Here is a 19,379-nt window from a genome sequence, read left to right as displayed (position 1 = left end):
CAGCTTAATTTATTTATCCTGTCCTCTTTACATACGAGAAACCCTCTTAAGGGTGAGACTTTTTCAATTTTTGACCTTAGTGGTTTATTTAGCTGAGAAGAGGACCATGAGCCTCTTTTTAAGCACTGGCATGGAGGGTAGGTGAGAACCTAAAGGTTTGCAAGTGATGGGAACAGGGGGCTCATGACTGGATCTAGACATCAGAAATGAGAGACAAAGAGCCACCCACAGCCTGCTTTCTTTTGTAACTGCAACGCGTTTCTGATCTATGTTGATATAATTTATCCATTGTGGCACCATCTGAATTTACCACTGTCGATTTGTTTGGGGGTAAAAGTTAGTTTAAATAACTTTCCATGCATCACAGGATCTTCTGAATGTTTCTGGGTTTTATGCAGTACACATATTTTCATCCACAAACCACACTTAGGTACCATAAAAGCTTTTTGACTTCTAACGAACTTTTTAGATGTATGCAATGTCTGAAACTTGTAGATAATTTAGAAATGAGCAAATAACTTGGGACGATTTTCTGGAAGCAATTCAGGTTATGAATAAAGCTGCAATCCTTCTGAATACACCTTTAATTTGAAAGGATGGCAGTTTCATTCATAGCATTCATTTATCCCCAGAAATTAAAGTATAAAAATTTCAATGAGAACTTCTTCTGGGCTTTGCCTACTGTTAATCTATAATAAGTCTCATAACTTACATTTTTGTAGCATTTTTTTGTGTCGCAGAAGACTTTTTTTATACACTCTCATTTATGCTTCATAACAGCCCTGGGAAATAGACTGGGAATTATCTTTGTTATCTGAGGACTTATTGTTTGACATTTGAGGACTGTATTGCCAACCTAGATAAGATGTTAACAGTGGTGCAGAATATTAGAGTAAGACAGTGAAAAGAACCAATGGAGTAATAAAACTTAAAGATTTAGCTCATTTCTGTAACTGCTGGCAATGTGCTTTTTAAGGAGCGTTTTGAAAAGTAGGGTTATTCCCAGGATATGCTACAAGGTGTGGGGCTCTCTCTTCATGCCTCCTGTTCTGGGCTGTTATTTCCTAAAGAGCCATTTCTCAGATTTCAAGATCACAGTGCCAACGCTTGCTCTATCAGTTTTAAGGGATCCAACTTGGACTCAAAAAATTTGAGTGCCCAATATGTGCAAGTACTATAAGTGCTGGAGACCAGTCCAGTCCTGAATAGCGAAGTCACCATCCATTTTCTTAGGAGTTTCCTTCTGGTGCTTCCTGTTGGGGATGTGTGGTCACCAAGAAGGACATGTCCCTGCTCCCAGAGAACTTGGTGTTTGATGGGGGGTACTGTCAGGTCAATAGGCAGACCCAACACCTTGTATTCAGTGGTATAATCGGGGAAGTACAAATTACCAGAAAGCACATAGGTGTGGCCTCTAACCCAAATTTGAGGATTCTGGGTGTTGGAGTGTGAGTGTGTGTGTATTTGGAAGGTGGTGGGAGTACAAAGCAAACTTACCAGTAAAATGCAAACAACCAGCATCCTAAAAACAAACCTCAGTTTTATTTACTCAGATAATGGTTTATTAAAGGATCGTCTGAATCCCGTGTTGGAAATTTAACCTTCTCCTGTCTGGGAGGGATATGCCAGACAATACCAAGTCCTTTACCCAGGTCGACCCCAGGTTGCGTGTCTTCTGAGAGCTGCCAGCAGGGTTAAACCTTTTTAGCTGTGCACACCCAGAGAGACTGTCATCAGCTAGTTCTGGTTACCTAGTCATTTCCTAAATTACTACTAGTTTTATACTTTGTTTTTTAGCAAGGTATAAAATTTTATTGAATAAAGGCCAATTGGTGTAGGGCCATACTTTTATCATCTTATCTGGTTCCCAGCTGTATTCACGACTTACACATCACAGCTTTTACAGCACAGGTCTGCATGTACTGCATGTATAGGTGTTTAATATGTGTTTTCCTTGTTAGTAACTTGATTGGGTATCCCCCAGTAGGTAATTTCCATTAGAAAATTCTTTAAGAACTCTACTAGAAGTCGCAGGGAGCAAAGTAGATTTGCACAAGTCTTAAATGGAGGAGGAGTGTTCAGAGGGAACAGCCTCAGCAAAGCCTTGCATGTGAGAAAGCATGAGAAAATGTTGAAAAAATAGAAAATGGTTCAGGCAGGCTAGTCTGTGGTTTGGAGCAGCAAGTGGTAAGAGGTGAGTCTAGAGAGGTAAGCAGTGGCTGGTTCAGTAGTTCCCAAAACTTTCCTGTATGCTGGAATCACCTGGGAATTAAAAAAGATACTGATGACTGGCTCCCACCCCCAGACATTGTGACTTAATTGGTATGGGGTTTGCTGGGGCATTGGGAATTGTAAGGCTTCCTAGATTTCAATGTGTAGCAAAATTTGGGAACCTCCAGGCCAATTTATGAAGGGCCTTATAATTATGCTGAGGCATATGAATTTTATCCATAGAGACATTTTTGGCATTAGGGAACCACAGAAGGATTTTAACCAAGAGAGTGACTTGATCAGACCTGTACATTTGGAAGATCATGCTGGTTGTTTTTGGGAAAATGGATTGGGGAAGCTAAGATTGGAGGCAATGAAACCAGTTAAGGGGCCCCTGTAGATAAAGAGGGCCTGATGGAGGGAGCAGCAGTAGAGATGAAAGAGGTAGATGGATCCCTGAGATATTGAAGAGATGGATGCAGCAGAACTTGTGGTGGATGGGATGGGGTGTGTAGGATGGAAGAGCATAACCAGTTGACCTAGGTGGATGGAAGCAGGGAGAGGAGGGATGATTTGGGGGAAGGGGGTGTCATTTCCATGTTTCAGCAGGGATCACCAGCCCTGCTGGTTTCTTCTAAGAAATAACTGAAGAAGTTCATCAGCTCTTTACTAATCACTGACCTCATGTGATGAACTGCCCGTAGTCTGATTTCTCCTCAGGTAAAGCTTCTATTTTGTTCTTCTTCAGTTTGAGCAGATGTTTTTTCCCTAGTAGTTAATCATCTTGTATATCTCATTTGCATAAGAGATCTGTTTAAGGGGGATTCTCCCCATACTTGTGATCCATGAAAGTCCTGGTGGCCAAGGGCTTCCCAGTGGCTCGGTGGCATCTAAAGAGCTTCAGTTCCCTTTTGTCAAGAATGAGAGGTAATTGGGGAAATATAGATTTCATTACTCTTTCCTATAATTGAATTGAGAATTTATTACGTAAATCTTAAATGACAAAACAGGCAACTTCTGGGTGGAGATAATTGGTGCTTGATGATTTTGCTAATGGATTCTTGTCTTTGTGAAAAGATGCGCTGTAGGGGTCTTTTGTAACGTAAGGTTTCTATATTTGTTTAAATGACTTGGATGTTATGAATAATCTTTTGGAATAAGGAACAGCCTACTTGGGTATTATATAATCAGCTAATATTGTTGTGAGAATCTTGGACAAGCATTAATAAGGATTAGGATCCCCTCACTCCACATAACGCTAGATAATGTCAGACAAGGAGAATCTTCCTTTATGTATGCACTGTCTGACCTTTCTCCGTTATGGTAGCTTTTGTGTAAAGTTGTCCCATCTCTTTCCTTGCATGCGGTGCTCGCAAAACCCCATAGTGAAATCAAACCCTGTGTTTGACATTTAGGTCTGTTGACATGAATGTCATTCTAAAGTCATAAATTATACATAATGAAAATCACTATAGATTTACCTAGGTAAATGAGTAAGTTTTGAAGCCAGAAATCATAGAAGTTGATGGGAAATTCATTTGATGGTGAGAAAGAGGAGCAAAGAGAAATTATCAAAATACAAACTGAAAAAAAACACAAACCCACAATCTGAAAAATAGTAAGACCTTAACATTAAGTATTTGCAATGGAGTGATATCTCTACCCCATCTTTCAGAGAAAGAATGATATACCAGCAATAAAACATATATTTCCCAAAGTACCAAGATCTACTGTTGGCAATATTTATTTTGAAAAGAATTTGTTTGTTTTATTTCTAAAGGATAGATTGATTTTTGGGGAAAGGGGAACAGAGGGCACTGAATACCTAAGACATTTGTGGTGAGCTGGTTATAAATGCATGTTTAGAGGCAAATGACTGTGATAAACGACCATATAGGAACCTGCTTTATTTAAATGAAGTCATTTCCCTCCTGCCACCTTGCATAGCATCAACAAATGAGTCGTGCATGAGAAGTACAGCCCCATATACTGCTGGAGCTCATTCTGTCATCCTCCTAGGGCTTCATTATGGAGAGGGATGCTGGTGGCTATCCAGATGCCTAACTGGCAGCCTTAACTGACTAATGGAACCATGTTCATGTTGGCTGACATCTGGTTTTGGAACTTATTTATAAAGAAAAAATCCTTGTAATCAAAACAGCCAGAAAGATTTTTAAATGTCAGATGTATTTCTCAAGATTCACCTAGGGTGAGTATCACTGGAGGAGGAATTAGCTACTTCCCGCAACACTTGTGTGTGTGGAGTATATTTTTCCTGTGTGTAAATAGTACTTTCAAAATAGCATGTTATAAGCAAAACCCTTGAAACAAACACAGACTTTGGAAGTTCTGAACGTTGTCAATAGGATTATAAAACTACCAAAATGACACATTAATAAACCAAAAAATTTTATGGGACAACACATAAAGAGCTTGGAAGTCCACGTTCCTGTCCTCACAATAAGAAAGGAAGCTCAGTAAACTGGAAATCAACAACTCTTCTTAGATCCATCGGAGAATTGAGGTCACAGGGCAAACCACTATGCCGAGACGTGGTGAGAGAAGGATGCCTAGAGTCACAGTTTACCAACAGTGGAAGTTCAGGAGCATAACCCTTCTCCCTCCTACAACCCCCCTGCCCCGCACCTCTGCCCCGACCCCTCCATGACTGGTAGGAACAGTTAAACTATAATAGGTGAATTCTGGAGGCTCTATGTGCACAAGCTTGAGAGTTAAAAACTCCTGGGACCCAGTACTGGGGGGCCTCTATACTTTAATGAATTTTGCTTCCAGGAACCCCAACAGAATCTTGGAAATATCCTCTCCTGTTTCTGACAGTTGGAGGGGAAAAGTAACTGTTTTGAAATAGGTCCAGAGCATTCTGTTCTCCTAAACAAAAAGCTGCCCTCAAAAGAAACTATTTTAGCAAAGCTTAACAGACTTGGTTTTTACCAGAAACTAATTGACTTGGGTCAATTAGTGGGAAGTACCCAATACCAGCCCCTCTAAACTTTTGGTCTCATCTAAGGGGGAAAAAGAAAGCTGAGACACACTTGTGAAAGTCACAGCCCAGGGGCACAGGCTCACTTAAAGACTGAGACCTAATCAGAGGACTCTAGAGAGGGCTTCCCTGCCCCCACCACCTTAACACCACATCAGTCAGGCTGCTGGATAATAATGAGAGTCCAGCTAAAAGAGCTACAAGGCTCAGACTCTATTTAAGGGAAGCCTAAGGCAACAGGAAAGACAAAAACAAGGACACTGGAGGAAATTTTAGCCTCTGACACCCACAACTATCTCCTAGCCAGATAAACGTAAAACCTCACACTAAAGGCCTATTTACCTCAGTTGCTTTTATACAATGTATCATGTCTGACTTTCAACAAAACATTACAAGGCATGCCAAAAGGCAAAACACAGTTTGAAGAGACAACAGAGTTAGATGTGGTAGAGATTTTTGAATTATCAGACTGGGCATTTAAAATTATGATTAATATGCTAAAGGCTCTAATGGAAAAAGTGGAATAAATGCAAGAACAGATGGGTGTAAGCAGAGAGATGGAAACTCTGGAAAGAATCAAAAGTTAATGCTAGAAATCAGAAGCACTACAATAGAAATGAAAAATACCTTTTGGCTCATCAGTAGACTGGACATGGCCAAGGAAACAGTCAGTGAGCTTGCAGATACATCAGTAGAAACTTCCAAACTGAAAAGCAAAGGGAAAAAAGAATGAAAAATACCAAGCTGCTCCAAGTTGACATTGGCCTGGCATGTTATGACTGAGACAGAGGTGGCTATGAAGGTAATTAATATGAGTCAGCAGAGCTTTTACACCCTCTGGAGACTATTGCTCCAAGTCCAAAGCATGAAGGCCTTGAATTACCCTAGTACTATGAAACTGTTTATGGTGATCTGGACCCAGGACACACTCTATCTGGTCATGTTGTATGCTGGTGGAGAAGAGATGTTTGATTATGTACTGGACCACAGCCATGTGAAAAAAAAGAGGCTTGTGGTAAATTCCTCCAGTTGGTGTCCACTGTGTAGTATTTGCCACTAGAAGAGTATTGTCCACAGGGACGAAAAGCCAGAAAGCCTTCTTGTTGATGTTGACCATAAGGTCAGATTTGCAGACTTTGGCCTCAGCAGTGTGTTCAGCAGCACCAGTAAGACGAATCCCTTCTATGGTAGTCTCCCTTATTATGCCCTGGAACTCTTCCAGAGCCATAATTACCATGGCCCCTCGGTGAATGTGTGGAGACTTGGAGTCAAGTTTTTATGATGGTCACTGGGTCCCTGCCTTTCTTTCTTTTTTTTTTTTTTTGAGGAAGATTAGCCCTAAGCTAACATCTGCTGCCAATCCTCCTCTTTTTGCTGAGGAAGACTCGCCCTGAGCTAACATCCATGCTCATCTTCCTCTGCTTTATATGTGGGACTCCTACCACAGCATGGCATGCCAAGCAATGCATATGTCCGCACCTGGGATATGAACCAGCGAACCATGGGCCACTGAAGCAGAACGTGTGAACTTAACTGCTGTGCCACCCGGCGGAACCCTCTTTTTTTTTTTTTTAATTACTGAGGAAGCTTTGCCCTGAGCTCACGTCTGTGCCAATCTTCCTCTGTTTTATATGTGGCATGCTGCCACACTATGGCCACTGACTAGTGGTACAGGTCCGTGCCCAGGAACCAAACCCGGGCCGCTGAAGCAGAGCATGCTGAACTTAACCATTAGGCCACGGGACCAGCCCTGGGTCCCTGCCTTTTGAGGGAGAGGACTTCAGAGATCTGTGGGAGTGGGTATTGAGTGGAATACATGACTTTGCTGTCTTCATGTCCATAGCGAGTGAAAACCTGCTGAAGAAATTCCTGATTCTCAACCCCAGTAAGAGAGGCATTTTGGAGGAAATCATGAGGGGACCTGGTGGGTAAACATGGGCTCTGAAGAGGAATTGAAACCTTACATCGAGCTACTCCTTGACTATAAGGACCCTTGGCAGACTAAGTTAATGCTGTCCATGGGCTACATGTGGGAAGAGACCCATGACTCATTGATGGGCCCGAAGCATGAGGAAGTAATGGCCGTCTGTTGGCTTGTGGGCTACAAGATAGCACAGCTGGGGAGGGCTGTATCATCACTATGAATTCCCTGCCTACAGCTGATCCCACCACTACTGAAGTATTTCCCCATCCCGTAAGTTAGAGCCTAGGGTCTCTGTCAACCCAAGCAGTGGAGTACTGCCATTCCCACCTTTACTTCCTTGTCTAACACAACAGAAAATCAGTAGAATGAGGACCAGGAGTCAGAGTGGAAGGCCAGCAGAACAGCCAAAGTGACTGTAATCCCATACCTGGCCTGGAGATGAAGACCAACACCCGAGTACAGCCCCTACCATCACCCTGTAGCCTCCCCATGCACCTACAATACCAGCAATAGTGGTGGAGCCCCGGTCAGATCCACCTTCCCCCAGCTGTATGTGCATGGCCTGGCCACCCCAAAGGACTTTGTCTTGAGGATGGAGGTGTGCAAACTGCTGTGGGGTTCTCTCCATGAGATTCAAATTAAGAAGCTCTCTGGCACCTCCGTGGCATTCAAAAGCATCGTGGCCAAAATAACAGCAAAGCTTAAGTTTATGGGATTGTCAGGAGCTCCGGAAAGACCGGCCCCTCCACCTGCACCTGGTAAAACTTCAGAGACTGGACTGTTTCCTGGAGGATTTCTCTCCTCCCCTGCTCTTCTCCCTCTTTGCTTTCATGTTTGTGGGGCAGGGGAGATGGTTCTGTAAAAATAAACAAAATCAATCAAAAAAAATTTAATGGGTAAGCATTTAACATCTTATTTTCTGAGTTGCTTTTAGTGATGGATTGTGGGAGGTGATTATTGATTTGAATGGTCCACATGTATGTTTGTCTTAGACAAGTATCTCAGTTATCACTTCCTTGAGCAGATTGTATAACAATGATATTAACACCAACAAATAACAAGAGCATTCACTATTGTCCAAAAGTTTCTCTACCATTCCAATTCATTTTAGCCACAAGTGCCCATTTAGCAGATTGGGGAATGCTGAGGGAGGTTAAGTAGCTTGTTGACATCATGGAGCTGGTGAGTGGCAGAGCTTATGTCCTGAGCTTGTGCTCTCAACCCTGGGGCTCTGCAGCCTCCCTAGGCTCAGGACTGTGTCTTGTAGAGTCCTGTTTTTTGACATCACTTAAGGGGTCATTATAGTCATCTGGGAGATGAGAAAACCAACCACTTTGTGTAGCATTTTTCAGAGCACTTTAGGAATTAATTTATCTGTAGTCCCCTAAGTCCCTCTCTGCATAAGCAAGACATAGTCTTGAGTACAAATTCTACCTCAAAAAAGTGAAAGAAAAATGAAGCTGTCCAGAGTTCTGGAAACGCTAAGGGTGTATGGAACCCTATTTAGCCTAAGGGACAGTGCCCTCTAGGCCCTTTGGGGAGGCAAGTGGGCCTCCCAGGGGTTACAGCTTTTGGAGGAGCCTCATCCAGATCTAACCGGAGGGTGGTGGCCAGCGGCATGGCCTTCCTGCTGCTCTCCTGCCTCATGTCAAAATCCTTATGAACCAGAGAGCAGTTGTGAAGTGAAGACTTCAGAATGAACATCTGTTGTATATTTGAAATCCACTTATTAAATTGGAAGAGCCCCTTTCCCTGGCCCAATCCTTTTCCATTAATGGACAAATTAACTTATCCAAGTAGTTAATGTTTTGACTCCTGAGGGGATATTAGGAGCTGTATGTGTATATCATATGTATAATAAGTATTTGTCAAACTGATGCATTTATTGGGCAGCTACTATGTGCCTGAATAGTGCTAGAGCCAGGAAAGTGAGTAAAATATAGTGCTTGTCCTCTAGGAGCAAACACTAGTTGGAGGTTCATTCACGAGTCTTTATTATGTGCCTAGAGCCAAGCAAGTAATAACGGAGCATCTGTTTACTGTTGGTTGTTGAATGATGCAGATAAGGATAGAGGATGGGTGCTTCATCCAGCCTGGGGGAAGGGAGGTTAGGTTTGGGAGAAGAGGTGGGAAGGAGAGGCTTCCCAAAGGAAGTGAGGATTGAAAGGATGGATGGGTGGAAGTTAGCTGGCTGAGGAGGGAAGAGGGCAGGACGGATCTTCAGAGATGTGCCCCTGAGAAGGCCCAGAACGTACATTTCAGGAGTCCATTTCAGCAGTGAGCTGTGTGTGTGGTGAAAACAGCACCCCTTCCACTGGGAAAGTCAGGGTGGAAGGAATAAGTTCCGGGCTGTTGGGGCCACTTCACCACTTTCCTGGTTGCCTGGAACACAGACCAGACTGAGAAAATTTCAGATGCACGAACTCAGTGCTTTCCCAAGGTGTTCTGTAGAACACAAGAGGCTTGGATATTAATAAATGCCATGTGATAAATAGGTCCCAAGGTCAAATTGGTTCAGAAAATGCAAATACCCATTTGTGAATCTTTCAGGAGGGTAAAGTCTGCAGTTTTCCGGAAGGTTTGAGAAGCCTTTCACCTGAGCATCTTGAGATGGGAAATGCTGTGTCACCACCACATGGCATGGATGTTACCAGCCTGGTCTCATAGGTCCGGTTCTCCCTGAAGATACACTGCCCTCCAGAGAGCAAGGCAGCTTGAGGCAGGCTGGAGGAGGGCGGCTGCAGATGCGTTAATGATGGGAAGACCCAAAAGTGGAGAATGAAAGCAGGTGTCCAGTTGACTGGTGTTCACCTTAGCCCACTGCTCCTCTGTCCTGTGCTGGGTATGTAAGCCCTTCTAGGTCTCCAAAGTGCCGTCTTTGTGCTGTGGCTGGAAAGGGTTTGCTCCTTTCTGTTCTCATTTCTTTGCATTCTTCTGACCTCTTAAGACAAAACAGAGACTGGAATGGATATTAAAGTCAATGGCTATTTTTGTAGATGAAATATTGGTTGGGAGAAATTATTGATTGGTATGGGAGAGGTTGAGAAATTGTTTGGTTTTCATCCTTTGAAACATGAGAAATTGGTGCTTTTTAAGATTTTTGGTTTTCAGATTTGATGGGAGCTTGTTAAATTGTTTTAGCGCGAGCTATCATAAGAATCCTCTCATTTATACTGGAAATGTCAGGGTTATCAGTGAGGGCTGGTCTTTCAGAGAGGATCTGCCCTACTCTTGGGCCTCAAAGGGAAGGAAGAGGAATTGATTTTCCCTGATTCCGTAGAGCGCCTGTCTTGGGTCACCTGTGCAAAATGATCATTGCCCCAGTCACTCTCCTGACGTCAGTGTTAACTTCAGTAAGCCATTTGATTTGTAGTTTTCATGATGCTCGTGTTCTTTTGAAGTCTTCTATGGTAAAAGGTCTTTACAGATCATGTAGGGTGGTGCATTAGGCTTGATGTGTTCTTTCATCGTTTGCGGAAGCCTCCTTCAACGAGCGTGGAGCAGGAAGGGGAAGACTGGGCATGAGAAGAGGGGAAGACGCAGTGAGCAGAGGTGGAGCTGGGAGTGTGGGATGAGTTGAGGGTGGGGTTCTTGTGTTTATTTATGTTTCCCTCTTATCATCATTGATCCTGCCTCTGTGCCTTGGAGGAGGCGAGGTCAGGACAGCACAGGGGTGGTGGGTGAGAGCATTCAGACAGGGAAATGTACAGAGAGGAAAATTTTGTACTCAGCTTTTTTGTGTGTACTTCATCTCCATTAGGTGGGTGTCTTCTGTGTTTAGTGTCTGCTCCACAATCATTTGTCATCCGTACAAGAAACCTGTGGTATAAACTGATTAAGTTTCACATTTCTCCTGGCTCAAATAAAATGTGTTTGGATGCTGGAACCTCCAGTTACCACCCATTTCTCCCTCACCCTCTAAATGCCTCATATACGTTGACATCCTTAGGAAGTGCTATAGCATTTTTGTTGAATTATTAATAAGATTAGTTACATACTTGCTCAACTGCTTAGAGATGTGCATTATGGCTCAAAAAAGTAGAGGGAGTCGAGCTTTATGATGTGAAGGAAGGTAAATGTCTTGCATTATTTTTAAATAACTGTTGGTGTGAAGCCTTGTGGTTTTTATGTCTCCCATATGAGAGGTAAAGAATCTGAGAAATTCATTAGTTTTAAAAATGTCGTTTTGGGGGGAAGAAAATGGAGCCCTTTGTAGACTTGAGTGAGTGATAATTCACACCTGTATTTCTGGTTTGCAAATTGATGGCTGGGAGATGATGTCTTTATTTTGGGCAGTTGCTGTTGAGAACAAGTGCCATATGGTAACAAGGCAAGAAAGTCTCAGAATCCTTCTTTCTTCTTTCTTTCTCCAGAATGGGCTAATGACTTATTTGTGGCTTTTCCTTTACATTCTTCCCTCTCTTTGCAGAGCATGTTACAATGTCCTATTAACACCCTCTTTGGTAAGCAGAGCTATTTAGGTTCACGTTAGTATACCTGACAGTTTGTTATAGTCACTGAGAAACTTAGTTCCCCAAACAGCCAATTCAATTTAGATAAACATTAAAATTAAAACACAATACAATTCTCCATATAACATAGACCAGAAGACTAGGTAGTTTGTCACCAGTCGCTTGGAACCAGTGCCAGGAGCCACTCCGAACCAGTGCCAGGAGCAGCTCAGAATCAGTGCCAGGAGGTGCTCAGAACCAGCGCTAGGAGCTACTCAGGATCAACTTCCTGAATGAGCCTTTTATCCTGCCTCTCATCACCTTGGGTGGTTCAGGTCCAGTGTTCGGACTCAGCCTGTCAGGATTCCCCAGAATACAAGCCAAACTTATATTTTCAGGGGATCAAACCAGACAAACAAGGTGAAGAACAGTTGCTTTCTTAAAGATACTCACTGAGAGCCCAGAGATGTCTTGATATAGAAGCTGTTTCTTCCCCAAAAGAAAAACAATACCTTGGGGCCTAGAGTGCTTCAGTGGGGAAATGGGAATCCGATCAGCCGAGCCTCTAGACAAAATTGTCTAGGTGGTAGCTTAGGCTTGATGAGAAGACCCTGCAATTGGGTGGACAGTCACAGGACTTTGTCCCTTTGTGGTCGCCAAAAATTGTTACCAGGCAAGGGCCTGCCACCCAATGTGCATAAGGAGCCAGTTATTATGGGATCACCCTTTGGGAAAGGAAAAATAACTCTATTTGTGAGGTCAATCTGCAAGGGGACAGGAGGCATATGCTCTCAGATCTGTCTCCCCAATCCAAAGTTTGGGGCAAAATTTATGGGATAAAGGGCAGGGCTGTCTGAAGTACAGAGATAGATGATTGGAGTTAAGGAGAAGTGAGGTAATTGATGATCTGCACGAGCAAAGTCAAGCTTTGTGACTCATCATAGGATGCATATTCACAAAACAGTGGTGTTAGTATGATCTGAGGATGGAGTTTTCAGCCCTTTGACATTGAAAGGGTCACTTACTGGGCATTTGTGCAGGCCCAGTTGATGGGTTGGTGGTATCAACTGGCCTGAATTGGAGAAGGGGTCACAGTTCCTGAAAAACCACTGTTAGTTCCTCTGTTGATAAGATGGGGTCAGTTGAACTTATCCTAGAGGGCCCTGGTTGCGCCTTCACTCCTGAGCTGCTGGCTCACATCTCCCTGCCCAGGGGTCAGCCACTATGACAGATCCCCTTAGCTGCACTGTGCTCTGGGCTTCTGTCCTCTCTAACTGTCGCAGGCACAAGGGACAGAGATCTCTTTTAGATGGGATCTTGAGCTTTCTCCAGAGTCAGATGGCTTGGTGAGGCCTCTGAAGAGTTCTGGAAGGGGTCCTCCCCCGCTTTTTTGTTTTTGCTGAGGAAGATTGGCCCTGAGCTAACATATGTTGGCAATCTTCCTCTTTTTGCTTGAGGAAGATTTGCCCTGAGGTAATGTCTGTGCCAGTCTTCCTATATTTTGTATGTGGGTTGCTGCCATGGAATGGCCACCAATGAGTGGTGTAGGTCCATGCCTGGGAACCAAACCAAGGTTGCTGAAGCAAAGTGCGCCAAACTTAACCACTGGGCCACAGGGCTGGCCCCTGGAAGATCACTTGATTGAACATTTCATGTTAGGTTTTATGGCATGTCCTCTAGGCTGAGATACAACTCTTTTTTTGTCTCAGCTTTCTTCTGGAATATGACTAGCCCAATGCCCAGCATGTAACAGTGCTCCAGAAACAGCGTTTTTCCTCTTTTCCCTGCAAGGAAGTGACAAAAAAAAGAGCTACAGGGAATTTCAGAAGAGAAACCACTATGTCCAGCTGAGGTGGATCAGGAATGTTTTGTGGCTGAGGCTGATCTGAGCCAAGAATGAAAGGGTAGGTTCATTAATTTATTCATTGACTTATTCACTATAGTCTACCCAATGTGTTTCAGGTGCTGCTATGGAATGAGAATATAAGAACAACTAAAAACAAACAAGGGTTTGCAATCTGGTGAGCCAGACAAATGTTCATGGAATAAGCCTGTAAATAAGTATAAATTTACATGGAAAGCTGCTTAAATGTCCAGCAGGAAAGTGGCAAAATAAATTATGACATATTCTTTTGATTTCATGTAGCTATTGAAATTGTTTCAAAGAATTGTGAAATGATTGCAGTAACACTGAGTCTTTAAAAAGGAGGCTATAAAAGTGTAGAGTATAGTCTCGATGTTTTATAAAAACAAATGCTTGTTTGCCTGTGCGTAGGAAAGTTGGTTGCTAGCACATCGAACAGTGGTTATCCTGGTGATGAGGCTGTGAAGCCTGGAGAATGTTCTCCTTAAAGAGTCTTATTTTTGCTGGGTAGCAAGTAGATCTGTTTTTCTATTGTTTTAATTTACGTGAGATGCTTTGCATGTTTAAAATGAAGAACTAAAGCTTTAACATGTATTCTTTCTTGCTTGTTTCATTTTGGTTTGATGGGCGGGGAAGTGCACTTGATGTCCCCAAGGACGCTTGTAGCTGAGGGACAAGGATGGTCCTGGGGAAAGCCCTCAGCCAGCGGCTCCTAGAGATGTACCTGTGGGCCCTGATTCCCTCTCAGTGCAGCACCGGCAGGATTCGTCTTCCTCTGTCTGTTTTCATTTTGTTTTGTTTTTGCCTGCTATTTTTGAAGAGAAAAACTTGTGTCCAGAGGGAAAGTTCCAGAAATGCTTCCAGGGATGATTATGAGAGTTTGATTTCCATGTCCATGTTCTTGTTTGTCTTGTTAAGCTCCTGTGTTATTACTCAAAATTTTTGATTATTCTGAATTAGTTCTTTTATTTTATAAGTGACAGCTCCCATTTTTCCCAATACCTACCAAAAATTATTGTTTTGTTTTAAAGCTTTTCTCTGGGATGCCACTGCAGTGTTATTACTTTTATCAGTTTGAGACACAATAATCCTGTTTCCAGGTGGTTTTGTTGTTGTTCTTTATTTTTGAGTTGCTTTTTAAAGTATCTGTGCATTTTCGAGGTGAAAATTAAAAGTATCTATAAGGAAGGTACTGATATTTTACCCATAAGGACAGAATAGGGCATATAATTTGTCATGTGAAAATTCCAGAAGTTTTTCTTCAGTTGTATAATATTTTCCCTCTCAAGAAGGTTTTTCTTTCTTTATCTTCTATTACTTATTTAAAAGACTCAGTGAGTCATTTAAAGTGACACAGTCCTGATGGACAAAATGATGTTGTGTATAATCTCTCTCTCCTGTGATCTTGGGCTTACCCTAGTTTGTGCAACAGAGGTGCCAAGTGTTGGCTTTATGAAGACTGGACAGAGTAGAATGAGCTGGTGGGGGAGGGGTGTCACTGTTGGGCTGCAGGGAAGAACTGGCAGGAAGCTGCTCCCCCAGGGACTTTGCACGGCTGCCGTGGTTCTGCCATGACAGCAGCTCCTATCGTATTTTGCTGTAAAATGATCCAGCAGAGGCCGAGGATGAGGCACATCCGTTTTACCTGCTTGGAACTGGCTGGCAGTCTGCGTCTGGGATTTCTCCTCTTTCCTGTTTGGTTTCTGGTCTGCCCCGCTTCCTCTGCCCTCACCTGCAGCCTCTGCCTTTTCAGGGATAACTGCAGGGAAGAGAGGGGAACTTCTCCGTTGACGTGTTTGTTACAGCTCCATTCTGCTTTCACGCGAATATGTGGGTCCTCCTGCCTCTCAACCAGCATCCCTTTCCTTTCTCAGTTCTTCTTCTGCTTCTGGCACGTTTTCTGAACACGCTGGTGCAGGAGCCTTTGAACCATCTTGGTAAAATGAATTTTCGTTTATCAACGTATGAAGAGTACAAGTTCAGGGACCCACAGCGCAGGTGCATGAGAACCTGTGCACAAACAGTGTTGGAGACCATGTCACTGTTCACTAACGCTTGGAGGACATGAATGGTGGAATCTGGCCTTCCCTGGACCTCTCCTGGGTTGGCTTGCAGCCCCTGAGGTCAGTCCCTCTTCTGGAAGATGCGCACCAAGGGTGCCCTGTTCAGCCGAAGGAGAGTCAGGCTGGCTCTCCACCGAGAACACATCACTAATTTCCTTTGTCACTTCCCTGCCTCCTGAGATTGTCATGGTGGGACATGTGCCATCTTGCCTTGGGAAGGAGTCTGTTAGCAGCACTGGCAAATGTCTGGTTCCTTGTTCGTCGTAGGCAGCTCACAGGTGCAGATTTCCAGAAATCTGAGCACTTATCCAAATGGCTTTCATTGTTCATAGTATTCCTTTTTAGTTTGGTTGGTCTTCTTAGATTAAAAAAGACTGTTTCTATGTTGCTTGCCTGCTCCATAGATACATAGCATACCAGTTCCTTGTGGATTTCTCATCCCCTTGAAGGAGGCAGCTCTGGTGGATGTTTTAACATCTAGTTTTTGTTTGTTCCTCAGTCAAAAGGGAGAGGAGTTGCTGACATGGAGTGCCACAGCACTTGAAGTAAATCTATTTCCAGCTTGAGTATTGCAGCTAAAGAAATTGCTGGAGTGATGCATTATTAATATTTTGTCCCCTGATGCTAAGTGCTTCTGATGGGTGCGCTAAATGTTGCCCCCTGTGCCACCCAGCAGCAGCCAGGGCCTGGCACAACCCAACTGCACTGCCTGCTCTCTGTGCAGGGGCCGGTGTCAGCCGTGCTCAGCCTCCAATTTCAGGAGGACAAAGATCATTCAGTTGCTGAAGAGCAGGAGCCACAAACATTTGGGTGGTTTATTGTAGGCTGTGTGATCTTCTTACAGCTCAAGCAAGTTTCCTAGAAAACTATATTTGCATACATTTTTACTCTAGCCATGAACAACATTGTGCAGCTGTTCAGGAGGGTGCCATGATTTATTCTTTATGATAAAATTTTTCATATGCTTGTTTTTCTTATCAAGCATCATGAGAGAGGATGAAAGGCAAATGATCAAATGTTTCCAACATATGCAATATATATCATGGACGAAATAGTTAGAAAACAATCATCACCATAGCAGTAAAATGTCATGAACATAGAAGTAGAAAAGTTACATAAAAATATCAAAAAATTTAAATACCGCTAATAATAAAATAAACGAATATAAAAGCATACATTTTTAAGCATTACTTGACAGTGATGAAAAAACTCACATAACCCAATGTCACGGAGGAGCTGTTAAGTTGTCTTCTCAACTACTATTGGAAACATTCTCAGATACAAGTTTTTTGTATGGTTGTTTGTCTATGTAGTTTTTCAGTTTAGAATTTATGTAAAAATTTTTGCTGTGACAATTACCTCCTATCTCATGTTAATATAATTGGGCAAACTGCAGTGGAGGTTTGTCCAAGGTCGTTCAGGATGGTGTCATTGATTTCACGTGGCCGTCAGTCCACAGCCCACTCTGCCCCGTTCCCCCGATGTGTAATCACTGGATTCAGGGCCTGCACTCAGCCCCAGGGACCCCAAGTTCCTGTGTTGGTGACTGGGAGGACATCTCTTTTGCTCTGGACAGAATGATCACAGGTTCTAGAGCAGGGGCCCTGATGTGTTGTGAGGAGGAACACTTCTCATTTCCCTCAGTCAGGTCATTACCATCCTGCACAGGGCCATCCTGGCACCTCTGCAGCTGAAGCCTCGTCCACATGGCTGCTGTCCCCAGGGCTCAGAGGACAGCTCTGTGGCTTTCCTGGGGTCCTTATCCGGGACAGGGCGGGTTTCCCCCATGCTGGTGGCCCCAGCAGGGAGGAGAGAATGGGTGGGCCTTGGGCTCAGAGTATACAGCCCACTTCCTCCTTTTTCTCACTCTCCCCCACCTGTGCTGTCACTCTACTCCCTTTAGAACCCCAGGCTCAGAGCCTGTCGGCCACATGGGAGGCCCTGCATGTGCCCCACAGCAGCAGGGTTTGCCCTGTAATCGTTAGTGTGTCTCCATGTGCAGGTGTCCTCAGATGCACAGAGCAGCTGGTGTGGGGAGCATGCAGTCGTTGTGGTGTGGATTCATAGCTAACCACTGCTGTAGCTGGACCTGGTATTAAGGGCATTACACACATGAAACACCGAGTAGATTTGGAAAAACACAGTCACGATAACAGCAAATCAGCTTAGGCTGCTCCCAGATGCAGGTGCCCGTTAACCCTGATGCCTGAAGCTGGAGTGAGAGCTCAGCTAACACTAGCGAAACTGTGCCTTTCTACCAGTCAGCTGAGTTTACCCCACCCCTTAAAAAAACAGGGAAGTCAAAGAAATTAATTTCTTTACTATCTCACATTTAATGGGCATTGTGCTAATGCTGCCCGTTATTATTACACCTTTTTTCTATCATATAATAGGAAATCTACATAGTTTGTGAAGTGGTTGATGAAGAGGAGAAGACACAGAAAGGCCAGTGAGCTGTGGACTGTGAGGGTCGCCTGTGGGGTTTGCAGTGCACGACCTGCATCAATGCACGCTGCAGCTCTGAGTTCACCTTTTCCTCCTTTTCTTCTTTACCCTTTATCCTGGGCGTGACTGGACCACAGCCTACCCCACCCGAGAATAGTAAGTCTAGGGGGAAGGGGAAAGGAAGGAGACAGCTAATCCTGCTCTGCCCCTCGCCTTGTGTTGATTCCCCACTTTATGGGTTCCCCTGGGCCTTGCTATTGTCCTGGGCTTTATTGAAATGACATACTGATGCCTTGTTTGCACAGCTGACTTTTAGTAACATTTTGGGAAATTTTAATCCCTTCAGAGATCAGGCAGGGGATAGAAAGGATCTCTTCTTAAATGGTTAAAGAGTCTCTGAAATTCATGCTATTCTTTGCAAGTTCACTTATTATACTGTTCTTAATAGATCTTAAAATAACTAAATGTATTCCTTTTATGTTTGCTGCTGTTTAAGCAGATGTCCATTTATGCTAGATTCCAGCATAGGCCAGCATTAAGTGCCCACCACCCCAAAGTTGCAAGAGAATTAATCTGGAAGAGTCTACGTATTAGCTTTTTTTTTTTTTTAAATGTTGGAAAATATTTTAACTTTAGTAGGAGACTGCTTTTTCTTCCTCCCTCACATCCTCCACTCCAAATCCACTATGGGCATAGTTATTTGAGAAATGGTGTGGTCTTGCAGAGCCATCTTGCTACCCTCTTAGTTTTGAGCATGAATGATTTGAAGGTAGGAGCCCCTACCCTCTTTTTTATATTGGCATCCTTGTGTCAGCAATGGCAATGTCATGTTATGAAATATTAACAGCTTGGCATCCAGAAGACCCAGCTTCTGGCTGAGTTCTGTTCTTAAGGGTTCCTGTATGACTATGGGGAATGTCTGCCTCAGTTTCCTAAGCTAATCCCTCTTTTCCATTACACCTCTGAAATATACTATCTGTACATCTTTTTGTTAGTGTTAATTTGTAATTTTTAAGTGTAACTGATGTCAGTATATTTTAGACGTCTTGGTGCCTCTTTTCTTTTTTTCTGTTGGCTGTCAGGATATGACATATTTTGTTAGGAATCCTTTTGTAGTAGGAATGACTTTTGAACTATTCTCCTGGTGAACACCTTTTCCACTGCATCCCTAAGTCCTAGAACTTTGTTCTGTGAACCTGAATGTTAATAATGTGGAAGTTTCCTTACTGCAGATGAGCCTAGTTCTGTGCTAAAGAGCCCTTCTTCCCCACTACTGTTCCCAGACATAACCTTATAAACCTTTGCCAGCCAACTTTTGCTGTGCAGGGCAGCCATGGCGAAATTCACCACTCTTGGCCTTGAACTGAGGGAGTGTGCTGTCTGAGAAATTAGAGGGAGGGAAAATCTCTAGTGCTACCAT

At 43.5% G+C, this 19,379-nt stretch overlaps 1 protein-coding gene across 7 annotated transcripts in view; it reads left to right on the top strand.

Annotated features, from left to right (window-relative positions):
- FARS2 (phenylalanyl-tRNA synthetase 2, mitochondrial) overlaps nt 1-19,379 on the top strand; it is a 466,868-nt gene that overhangs the window by 40,033 nt on the left and 407,456 nt on the right. Inside the window, exon 3 of one of the 7 annotated variants that reach the window (XM_046639982.1) lies at nt 13,297-13,491. The exons of the other annotated variants lie outside the window; for them this stretch is intronic. The gene's annotated coding sequence lies outside the window, so the exon portion shown is untranslated. The remainder of the gene's footprint in view (nt 1-13,296; nt 13,492-19,379) is intronic. 7 annotated transcript variants of the gene reach the window in all.

The sequence above is a fragment of the Equus quagga genome, chromosome 15 (genome assembly GCF_021613505.1).
Source record: "Equus quagga isolate Etosha38 chromosome 15, UCLA_HA_Equagga_1.0, whole genome shotgun sequence".
Lineage (NCBI taxonomy): Eukaryota > Metazoa > Chordata > Mammalia > Perissodactyla > Equidae > Equus > Equus quagga.
This window is presented reverse-complemented; position numbering and strand designations above follow the sequence as displayed.